At 41.3% G+C, this 15,347-nt stretch overlaps 1 protein-coding gene across 3 annotated transcripts in view; it reads right to left on the bottom strand.

The window, feature by feature from the left end:
* podn (podocan) overlaps positions 1-1,749 on the bottom strand; it is a 34,673-nt gene extending 32,924 nt beyond the window's left edge. For 2 of the 3 annotated variants that reach the window (XM_012850241.3, XM_036141611.1), the window contains exon 1: positions 1,596-1,749. The gene's annotated coding sequence lies outside the window, so the exon portion shown is untranslated. The other variant, XM_021309380.2, reaches the window with a different exon arrangement.
* Between the last annotated feature and the right edge of the window lie 13,598 nt (positions 1,750-15,347).

Here is a 15,347-nt window from a genome sequence, read left to right as displayed (position 1 = left end):
TCCTTCTTTTTGCATTCTAACCATGTATGTTAATATTACAGTTCTCCCAACCAATCACAAACGCAGACACAGGAACCAAGCCCCGCCCCCTTCAAAGAGTTCAGAGAGCACACATTCTTTTTTTTAAACTTGCAGTTTTGGTATAAAACTGATTGAATAAAGGGTCAGTTTGAATTCAGTCTTTGTGTGTTCTGCATCTAAAAATAGGTTGCTAAGCAACAGCATAAAATGGCCAGGACTGCAATTAAAATATATGTTTCGAATTTGTTGAAAATGATCTATATTGATCAATAGCATATCCAGCCCTTGTACTGACTACAGAAATTAATAAGCTCCCGCTTTGAGGTCTGCATTTCCTAACGATCTGTCAAACTAAGCAAACATTTTTGTTTTTTGTTTTTTTGCCAAGACAATTCATACTTCACATGAAACATGTTCAGTCATCAAATGTCCTTACCACAGCAGCATTTGGTAAAATAAGACCTACTTAAAATGTATGACCAATAACACAGCCAGAGACACCACAAGAAAAAAGTTGTGCAGAAACAAAGTGTCAAGAACTAGCAGCAAGAACTCCAAAACCAGAGCTGCAAAAACAGATTGATGTTAAATAGTTTTTGTAACCGTGGGAGAGAGAATAAATATTTCTGTTCTTGACTCTGTTCATAGACCTTAAGCCTGCTTCATACTGTCAGACGGGTTCTGATTAGTGAATTCTATAGTCACCAGTCCAGGGGGGTGGCTAGTTACTATACAGAACCCAGCTGCCAAAAGAAATGTGGTCATTCACGAGCAAGCACTCTGATTATTTTACATATAGTACCAATTTTCTTTGGATAGGTTTTAATGAATAAAATCATCATTTGCAAAAGCCCCCATGACACAGTGGGGCTTTCACTCCTTGTTCTTCAAACACCAACAATTTGTTGATTGACAAATCCATGTAAAAGAAGTCCTAAGTATATCTGCGCAGACTTTTTCAAGTGCATATTCCTCAGTTATTTATTTACAGAAGGCTTGTGTTTCAGCAAAGCTAAGAAAAAAAGCCGTTTCACTCCATCCTCTGATGTGGACAGAGATTGTACTGTTCTACTGCACTCAGAGCAGCTCTCAAGGAAAACTTCTAAAAGCTGGAACCTTTCCTGCTGGTCGCAGTGAAAAAACAAATGGAAATACCATAGAAAACACGGGCTGAACTAAAGCCAGTGCTGCAAAGCAGACGCTCACAGCGGAGGCACTTAGTGCAGACAGACGACTTCATAAAAACATCATAACAAAGGGTCAGAGATAAATTTAAAAGCCATTTCTAAGAGAACAACAATATCACACAAGCTTGTAATTTTTGGGGCTAAAAGTACAAATTCTATGTACTTTTGAAGTCTGTGTCTATGCTTTCATGCTGTTTCTGTGCAGAACAGCTGTTGTGAAGAGGCTCGGCTTTCTAATGTAACTGTCTGGATTGCCTAACACATAGCAGAAGTCAGAACTGTCATGCATAAACCAAATACCTTGACTCTAAAAGCTCAGTGCAATCTCCCTCTAACATAACAGCCAGACATAAAGCATGCAGCCGCAGAGTTACTACAGTACTTTACCCCCTCGGAATAGCATTTGCTGAAAGGAACTGAAGTGTGATATCTGGTCCAAACTCAGGCAGTCCCATAGCAGGCGAGGAGTCACAGATCTGCACCAGACCCCCTCCAGATGTGAAGTGAGAGAGGGAAGGTTAAAGGGGGAGAAAAGGCAGGAAGAAGTGAAAGGGAAGCCAGTTAGGAGGAGAGTCAGCCAAAACTGCAAATTCTTTCTTGTTTCTTCTATTTAATGTGGCCTTTCTCAAGGTTCAGCATGTCCTTTTGGTTTAAGTGTGCAGTCAGAACATGTTCAACAAAAGATTAAATTCACTCTGTGGAATTTGGATTTAAAAAAATATGTTTGCAAGAAGGTTCGATGGTCTGGTCAAACACACTGGATGCTCAAAGTGGTCAGGTCTCTCAGGAGTGCATATTCATACATCCTAGTGATACCATTTACCTGAAAAGGCAGCTAAAACATTCTGAAAATCTCATTCTCTTTATTCTCTGGCTGTTTCAAAAGAAATTGCCTTTAGGAAAGCGAATTAATTTTCAGTCACCTTGAGTCAATACATTCGCTGCAATTATAGCTGTCTTTCTCTTCTGCCTCTACAGACTTTAATGATTGCCCATTTTTCTTTGCAAAACAGGTCAAGTTAAGTTAGGTTGATTTGGGCTTTGACCTGGCCATTCTAACAAAGGAAGATGCTTCCGTACCAACATTTCATTTTTAACTCTGGCTGTGTCTTAACAGCTGTTGTGCTGCTGGGCGAGGAACCTTCTCTCCAGTCTCAAACCTTTTGGAGCCTTTAATGGTTTTCCTTCTTGGCTTGTCCCATGTTTATCTCCATCCATCTTCCCATTAAATCTGAGCACGATCACTGCTCCTGCTGAAGCAAAGCATTCCCCACAGCATGATGCTTCCACCATCACAATTCACTGTGAGGATGGTGTACTCTGGGTCAGTATATGTTCTCTGTCATAGCGCTTTGCATTTCGGTCTAAAAAGTTAAGTCTTGGTCTCACCTGACCACTTTCTTCAGCGTGTGCCCCGTGTCTCCTTCTGCCATACTACGGTATAAACAGTATAGTTTATGGCTTCCTTTCCTTCAATAATGTTTTTTTCTTCCATTTAATCAATAAAGGAGAAATATGGGAAATTCACAGTTAATGGTTGTCCTGTCGACTAAGCGGTTAATATTTGCAGCAGAGTTTCCACGGGCCTCTTTTGCTGCCTCTCTGATTAATGCTCTCCTTGCCTGGTCTGTCAGTTTAGGGGGTTGACCAGGTCTTGGTAGTCCTGCAGTTGTCTCATAGTATTGGAATGTTCATATGATAGAGTGAAGATCGCCTTGTAACATATTTCCAAAATTGGGACATTGTTTTAAAATCTAACCCTGCTTTAAACTATTATTCCCTGACCTGTCTGTTGTGTTCCTTTGTCTTTATGAAGCTGTGTGTTTTCTAATGTTCTCAAACAAACCTGGGGTGAGGGGGTGGGGGGGAGGGGGGGGTGAGGGTGGAGACAAGTGTACCCTCGACACAGCATTGTTTTAGTCTTTAGTCTATCACAGAAGGTTCTAAAGAGACAATAAGTGAAAAGGTTTAAGGCATGTGAATACTTAACAAGTAAGAGTTTTGTTTTTCCTCATTCTGCTTCCTTGTTGCTTTAAGGAAAAACAGAAATCCTTTCATTCTCAAAGAGTAAAGACAAAATAAATAGAAAATAGTCTTTGTTTGATTTAAAAAGACTGAAGCAACAGCCTTCAACTTCAATTCAAAACTAAAAATCCTTCTCCGAACCATAACTGTAATGTTCAACATGTGCAATCAAACCCAAAGGAGTGTTTGACAAACTCTCAATATCTATTTCACCAATGGTGTTTTGAACATACATGTATAAAGTAAGGAGGAACTAATTGTAGAGCAGGTGAGAAATCCTGTTGTCACAGGAGTTACTGGATCAGGAAGAAGAGGGGAAGGAAGGAGGGACTGCATCTTTAAACAGGCTGTAAAGGGATCCCCTTAAGGGATGGAGGGGTCAAAGAGAAAGGCCAGCAGCTTTTTAAACAGATTCTTCAACTCAACCCTCAAGAGTGAGCAAGAATCTGAGGAATGGGATAGGGCAACAAATTCAAAAAGGGACTGTAGCTGTTACAGCTAATGTCTGATTTAAAATGTTCTGATATGTAATGCTACTGGTAATTATCTTTAACCATAAAAAGATAACCAAGAAGATGAAAATGCACCATCATTGTAGCTATTACAAAGCGTGGTAACAGTTACAATGATGCAACTATTACAATGTGTGCTTTATTGCCTGAAAATGTTTTTCTTCCCAAGACGTAAAAAAGATTAAAAATTTTTTTTTAAATGAAAACATATTTTTCTTTGCAAGAATAATGTTTGTTGCAAGAAAAAGGTAAAGAAATACACTTTTATTTAGAATGTATCTGTTCGGGTTTCAGACTGAGTCTGCAAGAGTCAGCCTGCTGTCCTGCAACTTTGACATGTGTCTGTGCTTCAGCACATCTGAACTAAATATCAGCAGGACGCTGTAGAACCTGACTCCATGCTGAGAAGTCCATTCAGCCATCTGATTCAGGTGTTTAGGACCAGGCAGACATCTGTAAGCTGACATCAGCAGGCAGACTGGATCACACTGATAAAAAAGTCTTGAGACACTAAAGAATGTTTGCAACCAGCCAAGATATCAATGTACTCCAAGTGCACTAAATTTCTAAAAGTACTCACCCATCCAAATCAATTTGTTCAATTGGTCCAGTCCCTTCCATGGCCACAACATCCAGGACTGCAGACTGCATCTACAAACCTTTGTGAAATCATGGGTCGTCCTCAGGAGCTCAGTGAATTCCACCATGGTACCATAACAGGATGCCGTCTCTGAAGTATGACCAGTTCTTTTATTTCCTCACGGCTAAATGTTTCAACTGTTAGGGCTATTATAACGAAGTGAAAGTGACTGAACAACAGCAACTTACCCAACGAGTGGTCAGTCTTGTAAAATCACAGAGCAGGGTCTGAGGACGCTGAGGCGCACAGTGAGCAGAGATCGGTAACTTTCTGCAGAGTTAGTTGCTACAGACCTCCAAATGAGGCTTTTTTCATGTGGTCTGCAGCTTATCGCAAGAACAATGTTGAATGAAATGGGTTTTCATGGCAAAGCATCTGTGTCCAAGCCATGTATTACCAAGTGCAATGCAAAGGAAGGGATGCAGTGGTGTAAAGGACCTTGACAACTGGAACCTTGAGCAGTGAAGTTGTGTTCTCTGGAGGGACGGATCACGGCTCTTGGATGAGTCTGAGTTTGGCAGTTGCCAGTAGAATGGTCAGTAGTTGTGTCAAATGTGAATTTTGCTGCAGATGGAGTTGTGGTGTGGGGTTCTATTCCTGGGGTAAGGCTCAGACCCTTAGTTCCGGTGAAAATAACTCTTAACACTTCAACATGCTAAGACTTTTGTAACTCATTCTTACTCATGACATTGTGGGTGAAATGCCAGAGCAGACAGATAACCTGATATTCAAGTCAGGTACTGAAAAAAGTTTATTGAAAATGAAAAGTTTAAAGGTTCAGGCAAATGCTGAGCAGGTGCATTGTGGCGGTACTGGGCAGGATCGGTTGGCGTGGTTGTGGACATATTCTAAAGGTTTAGCAAGGTTCATTGTCATGGTACAGATCAGGTCCATTCAGAATACAGAAGGGGATGAGGTGTCTGAGCGACGGCATGACAAGACAGGGAAATCCAGAGATGAGAACTTGGCAAGGCAGGGAAGGAAGAAAAATTGAGATATACTCATCAATGCATTTTGATAATATGGCAGCAGGTGTTTGTGGAGTCCCAGAATATAAAGGAATGTGAACAGGTGCATCAAATGAGGCTAATTCAATTCAATTCAATTCAATTTTATTTATATAGCGCCAAATCATGAAACATGTCATCTCAAGGCACTTTACAAAGTCAAGTTCAATCATATTATACAGATTGGGTCAGATTATACAGATTGGTCAAAAATGTCCTATATAAGGGAACCAGTTGATTGCATCAAAGTCCCGACAAGCAGCATTCACTCCTGGGGAAGCATAGAGCCACAGGGAGAGTCGTCTGCATTGTACATGGCTTTGCTGCAATCCCTCATACTGAGCAAGCATGAAGCGACAGTGGGAAGAAAAACCACCCATTAGCGGGAAGGAAAAACCTCCGGCAGAACTGGGCTCAGTATGAACGGTCATCTGCCTCGACCGACTGGGGTTACAGAAGACAGAGCAGAGACACAACAAGAGAAACAAAAAAGCACAGAAGCACACATTGATCTAGTAATCTGTTCTACATTAGATGGTAGTAGCGGGTGAGCCGTCTTCTCTGGATGATGTCACAGTTAACAGAACGCCAGACCAGGTGTACCTACTATGAAGAAAAAGAGAGAGAACAGAAAGTTAAAGCAGAAATGACAACACATAATGCATAATTGAAGAACAGTAGAACTCAATAGAGTGAGAAAATTAGATCCTGATATACTCCAGCAGCCCAAGCCCATAGCAGCAAAACCACAAAGGCAGCTGAGAGCAACATGAGCCACTAGTTATAATTTTTGTCAAAAAGAAAGGTTTTAAGCCTAGTCTTAAAAGTAGACAGGGTGTCTGCCTCACGGACCAAAACTGGGAGTTGGTTCCACAGGAGAGGAGCCTGATAGCTAAAGGATCTGCCTCCCATTCTACTTTTAGAGACTCTAGGAACCACCAGCAGACCTGCAGTCTGAGAGCGAAGTGCTCTGTTAGGAACATACGGGGTAATCAGAGCTCTGATATATGATGGAGCTTGATTATTAAGGGCTTTATACGTTAGAAGAAGAATTTTAAATTCTATTCTTGATTTAACAGGAAGCCAATGAAGGGAAGCTGAAATTGGAGAAATATGATCCCTCTTGTTGATTTTCATCAGAACTCTTGCTGCAGCATTTTGGATCAGCTGAAGGCTTTGAACTGCATTTTGTGGACTTCCTGATAGTAAAGAATTACAATAGTCCAGCCTTGAAGTAACAAATGCATGGACTAGTTTTTCAGCATCACTCCTGGACAGAATGTTTCTAATTTTGGCAATATTCCTGAGGTGAAAAAAGGAAACTCTGGAAACCTGTTTAATATGGGATTTAAATGACATGTCTTGGTCAAAAATAACACCAAGATTTTTTACTTTATTACCACTTTATTACCACTTTATTACCTTTATTAATTGTGTGCCGCAGGGGAGACACCGGTGCAGCTGCTCACAAAATCAGGAGCAGCAGAGTGAGACGGTCACCCGGCCAGAATCACAAAAGTGGGAACAGTTTGGGGATGACCCCTTCCTGTTCCAATACGGCTGTGCTCCAATGCACAAAGCAAGGTCCAAAGTGACTTTGGTGAGGGAATTTGATGTGGATGAACTTGACGAGCCTCCACAGAGTCCTGACTTCAGTCCAACAGAACACCTTTGAGATAAATTAGAGCAGAGCCTGTAATCCAGGACTTCTGGTTCAACATCAGTGTCTGGAAGAATAGTAAAAAATTCCCATAAACACACTCATAAACGTTCTGGAACGTCTGCCCAGAGGAGATGAAGCTGTTAGAGCTGCAAAGGTCGGATTATTGAACCTCATCTATTAGGAACGGAATGACACTCAAGGTTAAATGTATGTTAAGGCACATCAAAGAATAATTTTGACAATCAGCACACGTTCAAAGATTGGTATACTTAATAAGCTCCACTAGCATAGACCGAATAGAAACTATGTGGTCAATATTTTTGTTAGTACTTTATATTTCCAATACATCATGAAATCTAAATACGGAGTGTTCTACAGGATTTAGAACTGCTCACACAACACACGTTGGCATATTAAGTCAAACCATTTACATAACAAAGAGGAGAACTGATCATCCTCCCTGGAGGAGATTTCCTTTTCTCAGTGGAATATTTTAATAACATCTTGAATTAACCACCAAGGGATAGGGAGAGGGGGGAATGTTGGTTGTAAAAATAAGACTAGGAAATGGGATTCAGTCTAAACGTGATGGGTAAATACAATAAAGAGATTTTAAAACAGTGTGGGAGCTAGGTCAAAAGGCGCAACCATCAAGGAGCAGCAGTTTGTTTACTATATGCCATGAAAGGTTTGCCTTGAATATGTTGCCTGAGAATTTAAGAGGGCAGATGTGTCTTTGTGCGTTAAGATCAAACATTTCAATAGTTGCAGAAAGAGGAACCGTGGCACTGTAGGAGGATGTCAAGATTATCAGAGAAGTATGTGACAGATGACAGAATAGAAGTTGAGGGGCTGAAGGTAGGCAAGTTTAAGCACCATCTAAAGCAACCAACGGTGCACAAGAGAGCCGACAAGCGTTAGGGTAACTTGTGACAGAAGGATAGATGCAAGACTGGAAGGGATGGTTTATAAAATGTTAATGAGGATGCATGGTTTTCACACCATTTCAATTCAGAGTATAGATGAACAACAGCTCAGGTTCAGCTGTGAGAAACATTCACCTTTCTTACTATCGCTTTGAAAAATCCACCCCGACGGTTGAAGACAGCACCCCAATACCTCTGCTAATACTTTCTCGTTTATTTGAGAATTTACTTTTCACACACCAGTCATCATCACCTGCAGCCGTTACGTGTGCCAGTGGACCCGGATGGAGTGCCACGCACCTGTCTCAGTTGCCATGCTAGGATTTGTTTGTTTTTGAGGTAACTACCTGGATCGAATGTGTACAGCAAGATTGGAGGTAAACACAAATTGTCTCTTAAATTATTGTGTAAGTGAACACATCATTCAGGAGACACCCCTGTTTATGCTATCCCTTCAGAACCAGAGGTTTTTAAGTTTGCCATAAAAACTACTAGGTTTCACTAAGTGAAAACTGTAGCATTAAACATGTGGTTGTTTCTGAAGGAAGTATACGCCGTTGTTTTGACCGCCACCAGTTTCAACATTATGTAATTCTGATTACAATCGAAACACTCTTGTGAATAACATATTGTCAAAGGAGAAGAGAAGCATACTGTGTTTATGGCATGGTTTTGTAGTCATCAGCAAGGTTCTAGTATAATTCTGTCCAACTCGAACGCTGGGTATTCAACCTCTTCTTGGTAGAGCTGAATAATCAGTAATATCAGTTGGTTTCCTGGCACATATCGGACCTTCAGTTATAGTCCATAAACTTCAACAAAGGGTTCAAGGCCTTTGTAGAAGCCCCTTAGGCTGCTTGCAGTCCTTATGTTTTTGAGAATAGTACCCAACGGATAATTTTCACTTACCAGTCCAAACTGTAACCTCCATTGAAATGAGACTGACAGAGAAATTAAGGAACAAAGCATCCACCAAAAGACCCAGCCCCATCATAAGATGGAAGAAGCTGAAACACCACTTTCACTGTCTGCTGTGAAATGAGTTTAATATCAACATGGACTGACAGGTTGCCAGCCAAGATTGTTTTATGTTTTTTTATTTAAATATAACTTTTTTCTCACTGTCTACATTCTATCTGTTAAATGGAGGAATAGTAAAAGGCAGTGTTGATGATGACAGCATGGCCGTTTTAAGCTTTTGATAGGTTAATCCTTTTTTGAGTTGAATTGAGACACATCTGTGGATGGATTTTTAGGTAACTCCACAAGCGTGCAAGATATAAGGAAGAGAATTTGGGGCCAAGATGGATTAATTCATTGTTAGAATTTGCAGATGCTTGGAGAGGCCATGTTAATCTCTTCAAGCAACAAAACAGTGTGTTATGTTTTGTTGCAAAATATGTAAATCAACACAGAACTAAATCAAGAGACTTTGTGAAGATGTTGCCTGAAGCACATTAAGCGCTATTATCCACAGAGAAACAAGTCCTGTACTGAGGTGGACTCCAAAGCCGCTCAGCAAGGAAGAAGCCATTACCCAAAAAAACAGCATAAAAAACAAAAAATTTTACTATAAAATTGATGACTACACAAACATGGAGTTTTATGCAACCTTCTATTGGTATTTTAGCCAGATCTCGGGGGGAAGGTTATATTTTGAGCATTTGTGGATTACAGAAAATCTGCAATAGATTCCAACTTCTGCACCTAATTCTTAAATTAAAATTCATTAAATGCAGGCCTGTTCCAATGGTGCGACCCATGTACCAATGTACAAAGGCCTTAAGTCCTCCACACGGCTGACCCAGATTCGATTCCCGCCTGAGGTCATTTGCCCCATGTCTTCCCCCTCTTTCAAAAACCCCCTTTTCTGTCAGCCTACTTTGAGAAAATGAGCCATTAGTGCTGTAAAAACCCAGGAAAAAAATCATTAAATGTTTTAGTTGTATAATCCCATTAGAGCACTTCAAACACATCACACCAAAAATGAATCAAACATACATGTAAACAAAATGCACCTTATTTTCTTTAAATGGGCTTTGAAGACAATGCTAGAGAGTAGGAGCAGGTCAAAATATGAAAGAATGATTTTACAGGGAATGGATGAGAACAATTCTCTTTACCCCTTCATGACCCTGTACAAGGGGAACGTGGAATAAAGTTCTCTTGAAAGCTAAACATAACTGAAATGACTGACGTACTCTTGTGTCAGCGAGTGATTACCAGGTGGCTGGAGGGGTTGAAAAGGTCATTACTAAAAGGTTGAGTATCTTAGCTTGATCAAAGATAATCTTTTTTTTTTTGGGTCAAATACTTCATTAACTATAACCCTTCAACAGGCATCAACTTTGCAATTTACATGAGCTGGATCTCTCCTTTTGCTGCAGTAAGACAAACAGCAAAATGTCAAATCATCTCATACAAGAAAAATATGTTTTCTTTCAAAATATAAAAAACTCTTTAGAATAATTTGGATTCAAGAAGCCACCCAGTGAAAATGTCTGTGTTAGGGACAACTAGCTACCTTACCTATCGTTTACAACTAATCCTGAGGGAATTAAAAGCGGTATCGGATTTAAAACACACAGCATAATGCAGCCTTGATCAACTTCCTCACATCAGTGTGAGCTGTGATGGATCAGTTCATCTTTAACAAAAGCTGGTTTATGGTGAGCAAACTGAACATTCTCATCTAAGTCCACGCTGAACTAGCTAATGTGCTCCATGCATATGTGCCAGCCAACCATTTTATTAAGTGCAACTTTTTTGTACCAGGTTACATCCACTTTTGTGATCAGAACTGTCTTTATTAATAGCATCAATTCAACAAACTGTTGGAAACATTCCTACGAGATTTTGGTCTATATTCACATGACAGAACCATGCAGTTGCTGCAGATGTTTTCCTTTAATACCAATCCGCAAAAAATATCCCCCACACCATTTAACAACCACCATCACCCTGGACAGTTGGTGCAAGTTTTTAGATAAGAAATGCTTTTATGTCCCACAATAGGAACATGTGGGCGTGATAGTGGCAAAGGCACAAACAGAGATACACATAATATAGTAGTAGGGGAAAAACAATCTAATCTAATCTAAAGTTAGTTCTAAAACAAGATGAGCTTTATCAGAAACACAAAAAATAAAAGTAAAAAATAAATGCCACGTTAAATATTGAACAATTATTGATAATATGGCATACTCAGCTAAAAAAGAGATAAAATATTCAAGTTAACAGTAGAGGAAAAAAAGAGCATGAGCCTATTTACAGAACAGAGATTATACAGTCTAACAGCAGCTGGGATGAAGGACCTATGGAAGCGCTTCTTAGAGCATCTGGAGAGCAGCAGTCCAAACCAATCCATAGAAATTGGCTGATGCCACCACAGAGTCAGAGATGTTCTTAAAGACATCAGCCTCCTCAGCAGGTAGAGTCTGCTCTGACCCTTCCTATAAAGAGCATCAGTGTTGTGACTCCAGTCCAGTTTAGTGCTTAAGAGAACACTCGGGTACTTAGAAGAGTCCACTATCTCCACATTAGTTTCTAGGATGTTAACCTGTGTCAGTGAGGTGGGTCTGCGCCTCTGAAAGATCCGCTGTCTGTACTGTGACTCGTCCTCATCTGTGATGTGACCGAATACGGCAGAGTCATCTGAGAACTTCTGCAGCTCTAGTTACAGAGAAGTCTGCAGTGTGGAGGGTAAACAGAAATGGTGCCAGCACAGTTCCCTGCGGTGCTCCCATGCTGCAGATCACAGCCCCTTGTCCTCACATACTGCCAGTGAGGTGATCCAGTATCCACTGGGAGAGTTGGTGGTCCACTCCTGAGCACTCCAGCTTGTCCATCAGTGCTCCTGGTTGGATGGTGTAGAACACACTGGGCAAATCAAAGAACCTGATCCTCACCGTGCTTCCAGGATTCTCCAGATGGGCCAGAACTCAGTGCAGAGGAAGATGATGACATCATCCACAACAACGCCAGACTGCTAGGCAAACTGCAGTGGATCCAGTGAAGACCTCACCAGGAGGCGAAGATGGCTGAGGATGCGCCTCTCGAGGGTCTTCATCAGGTGCGGTGTTCTGGGAGGAAGAACAGGCAGTCATCCAGGATGAGGGTGGGGGACAGATTGGTCAAACCCAAGAAAGGGCTGATTCAGCTTATTCTTTACCTGACAGAAGTAGTGTTTTGCTGCTGTGGCTCATCTTAGTTCAACTTTCAGGGGGGTCTTCTGCAGACCTTGGTTGAGACGAATGGTCATTTGAACTACTGTTGCTTTTCTGTCAGATCTAAACAGCCTTTTCATTCTTCTCTGACCTCTGGCATCAACAAGGCATTTTCATTGACATAACTGCCCCTCACTGGATATTTTTGCCTTTTTAAACGCATTCTGTAAACCTTTAGGGATGATCATGTATAAAACTCCCAGAAGATCATCAGTTTCTAAAATATTCAGGCCAGGCCACCTGACAGCAACAACCACAAAATGTTCAAAGTCACTTAAATCCCCTTCGGTTCCAATTCTGAGGCTCAGTTTGAACTGCAGCAAGCCATCTTCATCACATCTAAAATGCCTTAAGTTGCTGCTAGGTGATTGTTTGATGCACTATGTGTGTCAACAATAGCACATAATGTGTGTATAGTGAATTTAAAAATATATATTTTTGTGTTTTTTGCTGTATTGTAATTTTTTTGTATATGCCATACTTGTGTGGCAATTACAGACAAATTAGGCCAAATGAGTCACCTCTAGCCTTCCACCCATAAAACTAAGAAATGCTCATCTTTGCTCTGTTAACTCAGCATCAGATTCCTATTTAAGCTATCATTATGGCCCGTTCGGTTCATGCTGGCCCCATCTCCGGCTGGATTGGCTGGTGGGTCGTCTGGTCTGAGGTCGGGGTGGGGAGTTAGGACCGGCGTACGGACCGTGTAGGTCGGGTTGTGCTGCTGATGATGGGGTTCACCTCCCGGGTCTGGTGGCTGGATACCCCACCGGGGTGCTGGTGCCCAGACCTGGGAGTATAGGACGTATGTGGTGAGTGTGAGAGTGTGTACCCTTTTTTGGGTAAGAGTGTATGTATGTGGAGGTTACCTGGTTTTCTGTTTGTCAGGTTGGGTTTGAACTGCCCCCTCTCCTGGCACATTTCAGGTATCCACTAAGTACGGAGCCCATCCCAAACCACCAGTTAGACAATAAATAAATTCATTAAAGACGTATTTAGGATGAAAAAGGTGAAACTAATTGGACTGCGGCTTTACAAAGATCATATACATCCTTTTCCTGATACCAGAACATTTAATTGACAGCATTGATGTACGCAGTGTGTAGATAAGAGCTGTTAAACATTACACAGAATCTGAGCATCAGAACCTGCATTAGCAAACATTGAAATGATTTAATGATCCCAATCAAGGGACAGCTTGACACACCTCACCGCTGCCTTACAGCTCTCAGACACGTCCTGCGCCACTCTGACATCCTTCTCTGCTACGCCAGACTTCCTCATACAATACCACAGCTCCTCTCTCAGCACCCTGTCTTCTTTCTCTAGATCTAGAAAAACACAATGCAGCTCCCTCAGACCCTCTCTGTACCTCTCCATCAACATCCTTAAAACAAATATCGCATCTGTAGTACTTTTAGCTGTGGTTCTTCGCCTGAGAAGAACAAATCAAGCCTGGGTTTCTATCCCAGAATTCCCTTTCCAAATCTGAGGAAAAACAGCACTCTTGTCCATGCTCTCTCTATTAGTCATCATAGTATTTGGCAGCTTGTTTTTCCCTTAGCGGAGCTCTGTTCGCTGCTTCATGTTGTTAGTAACTTTCCACTGTTCCAGATGTACAGATGGCGCTCCCACAATAACAGACTTTCCAACAGCTTCAGTGGGACTATCACACAAGCTGCCCTGCTTTTTCTGCTGGCTGTCAATCTGCAGAGCAGTGCACAGAGCATTAGGCATCATGTGTGACAGATCGGTGGAGAATCTTTGATCTCTTTCTGCTAGGAAATAACGAAACCATGCCGTCTTGCTGCGCCTGCTGTTTTGAATCAGGGACACACACAGTCAAACACACTCAGCATGATATTTTATCGTGTACGACCCGGCTATCTCCCCCTCTTTTTGCACACAGCGGAGACCCCATCTGCATTCTTACAATCTGATCTGTTTCATCTTTGACTTGAGGAAACCATATTCTGGTGAGCAAAGTTGCGTAAAGAAAAGATTTATATGTTCTACCAGCAATGTGACTGTAAAGGAAACCTTATGAATCCCAGTCTTTTATGAACATTATGTAATCCCAAACACCACAGTTACTATCGTGCACCGTATATCTTTGGACGACTTATTTTCCCAATTTTGATGCATAGATGATGAGCTGTTTCTGTTCCACATCCCATCACTGCACTCGTCATCTCCAAAGCAGGTTCTAAAATAACATTCTAAAATCATCTGCCGGCAGATAATTATGTCCCAGAGCAGAAGCTGAATCACTGCAGCGCTACCTCACTCATACTGAGCGTACTGAACATTTTTTCAGGTCAGGGTCACAGTGACAACAGAGCAAGCAGGTGCACCATAGAAGAGCGTGGCAAAAAAAAATTAATGCTACTCTGCTTTTCTGATTCATTCAGTGCTGCACTTTCTTTTATTAGGTTTCTGCTTAAGGTTTTAGAGGAACGATGGAAAAAGCATAGCAACTTCATTCATGAGAGACTGGCTCTCTCCCCAGTTTAATTTGGAGCTGTGTGGTTTAAAGCAGAGAAAATTGCACTCTACACATCCAGAGAAGTCCTACTTAACCTGAAAAATTCTGAATTATTTCAGCAAAATAACCCTTTCACCAAGCTAAAATGTGAATATTTTTCATCATTTGTAGAGCAGAAAATCTGATAGGTTTCTTTTTAATACAGTTGTATCAAAGTCTTGGCTCTGTTGATCCATCCATTCCCTTAGTTCTCAGCAGTAGTGACCAGGCCAGCTGACAGCTTTGCCATGCTCCAGGACAACGCTGCCTGTCTACTAATTGGTAGTTAACCAGCACTTACTGGTGACCACACAGCCCAGCCTTATTAGGGGACTACTGGTAAGTTATCTGGGAATCAAAGAGGAGTGAATCAGGGACTGATGGGTAGTTAACCAGTACTAGGGAATGGGGAATACACAGTCAAGTCTTATTAGAGGACTACTGGTGTGTTACCAAAGAAAAATAGAAATTCTCCATGTGGGCTCTGAATAAACCCTGTACCAATGACGTCACAGCTCGTAATTGTCAATAACCTGTTCCCTTGTGATTACTGATTTTATTGGATCCTCTCTTTAGTAAGCCTATTAATGAAAGACATTAGCAATTTTATATTCCT

This window comes from Fundulus heteroclitus, chromosome 9, assembly GCF_011125445.2.
Source record: "Fundulus heteroclitus isolate FHET01 chromosome 9, MU-UCD_Fhet_4.1, whole genome shotgun sequence".
NCBI lineage: Eukaryota > Metazoa > Chordata > Actinopteri > Cyprinodontiformes > Fundulidae > Fundulus > Fundulus heteroclitus.
The sequence above is the reverse complement of the archived record's forward strand: the minus strand, read 5'-3'. Positions and strand labels throughout refer to the sequence as shown.